Raw genomic sequence first — 2552 nt, 5'->3', positions numbered from 1 at the left:
AGGAATGTATCCCAGAACCTGTTTTAGAGCATCTCCTATCTTAAATACATTTAAGTCAGTCATCTTTTTCTGTGCATCGGTGCTGCGGATGGTCAAGTACGGCTGCCGCGGAAGCTCCCTGAGAGGAGGGAGGGCAGAGGCAGTCGTAAAGGTCCTTTTTCCTTTTGTTTTATGTTTGCTCGGCTCGGCGGCCGCACCCGCTTCCGCGAGCCGAGACTTTTTAATAACGTTGGGAGTTGGGGAAGGGTTTTTTGTTGTTGAAGAATCCATGTGTTTATTTTTCGTGGTTCAACTCCGGGGCTCCCCGCCCGCCATCGAGCCCAACAAGGGGACACATTGCTCGGATGGCCAGAGCTGTGCCAGGGCTACCCCGGAGCTATACTCTCCACGAGAGTGCGTAAAACCCTCCCGTCAAGATTGACCCAGGGCTTGATGTTGTTTCAACTCCCAACCGATTGAGTGGCATGGGCCGTGCCACCCTCCCGTCTAAGAGGAAAACCTGGGCCAAAGAGGTGTGTTGGTGAGGGACAGTCCGTAGACTGATCTCACCTCAACCGCCAGGTGTCCGGTTTCCCTCCGCACGGGTCGCACCTTACGGTCAACAAGGCGCCCACTCTGTGGGATGGGTGACCTCTCTTTTTTCTACACTTGAGGTCAGCGGTGGGAGAAGAGATAGAAGAAGAAAGAAAGAAGGAAGGAGAAGAGGAAGATACACCAAAGTGAGTGTCGCACATGGATCCCAGAGGGTTGGGGTCCCTGTGCGACACTCCGCCTTTGAAGGGGTTGCACCTTCTGCAGACGAAGCAGTGGGTCTATTTATATCCCCCCGACCCACTGGGGGTGATCAAGCACTATATTTTGAACTATATTTTGAATACGATAACAAAAATAAATAAATACTTCCGAATCATTGAGGATGCCACTTTTCCTCTTTTTTCTTTCCTTTGATATCCTTAAGATGTTAAGGGGAGGTGCGGGTGTTGGTCCTGTAATAAGTGTGAGGCGTCTGTGAATGTTCCAGGACACTTTTAACCCCATCTTGCCAGGTCTTCCTTGGTCTTCCTCTTGATTTGAAGCCATATTCTTGGGTGTGGTAAGCTCTTACTGCTAATTGTTTCTGGGGCATACTGGTTAGATCCGAACCGTTTCTTCCATTTCTAATGTGGCAAAACAATGGTTTCAGAGACGTGTAAATAATGTTGATCGTTAACACTATAGCATCGGCTGTGTCATAGGATGGCCTCGTTGCTGATACTTTGAGATCCTGAACCTCCCGCCTCCCAACAAAATCAGTTTTTTATTAAGCGACTAGCCAAGGATAGGGAAAGGTGGAGAATGTTTGTTCGTGGCCAATATCCTGATCCAGGGTGAGAAAGGTAATGATGATGAGGGAGATTCAAGTAGGATTTTGTGCCGGATGAAATTTTGTATTAAATGTTTGCAAAATAAATCCTGTCTCTGATAATAGGTTCGATAAAAATTGTTGTATGAATCCTTGGTAAAATTGTGCACATTATAGTTTACAGTCAGCTTCCTGCTGTTTCTTTAGATGGTATGCTGAAATTTCTAGAGATTAAGTATTTTACGTCTTAGAATATCAACACACTCACACATCAGAGAGAGAGAGAGAGAGAGAGAGAGAGAGAGAGAGAGAGAGAGAGAGAGAGAGAGAGAGAGAGAGAGAGAGAGAGAGAGAGAGAGAGAGAGAGAGAGAGAGAGAAAGAAAAAGAGAACGAGAAAGAGACAGACAGAGAGACAGACATCCAAATCTCTCTCTTGTCTCTTTAAAGTGTAAGTGTAAAGTGTGTTTGTTTAACACCCCTATCAATACTATTATGATAATTTAGAGGATAGACCTCCGAATGTAATGCCCGTCTCCGATAGGACCGAGCCAAATAGGTCAAGAGCCATGGAAATTCCGCAAGGCAACCCAAGTTTAATAACGCCCAATTTGGAAATCGTACCAGAGCCACCAACTGAGCTAACAAGGCTTCCCCCCCCTCCCCATCTCTCTCTCTCTCTCTCTCTCTCTCTCTCTCTCTCTCTCTCTCTCTCTCTCTCTCTCTCTCTCTCTCTCTCTCTCTCTCCCCCTCCCTTCCTCTCTCTCTCTATCTCTCTATCTCTCTTTCTGTCTCTCTTTGTACAAACAAACACACACACACACACACACACACACACACACACACACACACACACACTCACGCAAGAAAACACATATGGATATCGAAATATATATATATATATATATATATATATATATATATAAAACCAGATGTTCATCCTTTTGTTGAAAGGGAAGAGCGGTGCATTAACATCAACTAAAAGTCATTGGCCTACTATATTTACACGCGGGAAGAATAGAGCTATAAATCCTGAAAGGTGTAAAAAAATTGAAAGGTTTAGATATATCAGAGATAGATAGTGGTTCGCTATACAGCTGGGTAGGTGGACACTCCCGAATTTCAAAGGTGTGTAATCAGCGCGCGGGCGATAGCACGTAAAAAACACATGGTACGAAGATGTGTAAAAAAGAGAGACTCTCCCTATTTTTA

General features: G+C 45.1%; 1 long non-coding RNA gene across 1 annotated transcript in view; it reads left to right on the top strand.

Annotated features, from left to right (window-relative positions):
* The first annotated feature begins 809 nt into the window (after window positions 1–809).
* Window positions 810–2552, top strand: part of LOC118478476 — a 5498-nt gene continuing 3755 nt past the window's right edge. The window contains exon 1 of the long non-coding RNA XR_004859071.1: window positions 810–840. This is a non-coding gene — a long non-coding RNA (uncharacterized LOC118478476). The remainder of the gene's footprint in view (window positions 841–2552) is intronic.

The sequence above is a fragment of the Aplysia californica genome, unplaced genomic scaffold (assembly GCF_000002075.1).
Source record: "Aplysia californica isolate F4 #8 unplaced genomic scaffold, AplCal3.0 scaffold00594, whole genome shotgun sequence".
Taxonomy (NCBI): Eukaryota; Metazoa; Mollusca; class Gastropoda; order Aplysiida; family Aplysiidae; genus Aplysia; species Aplysia californica.
This window is presented reverse-complemented; position numbering and strand designations above follow the sequence as displayed.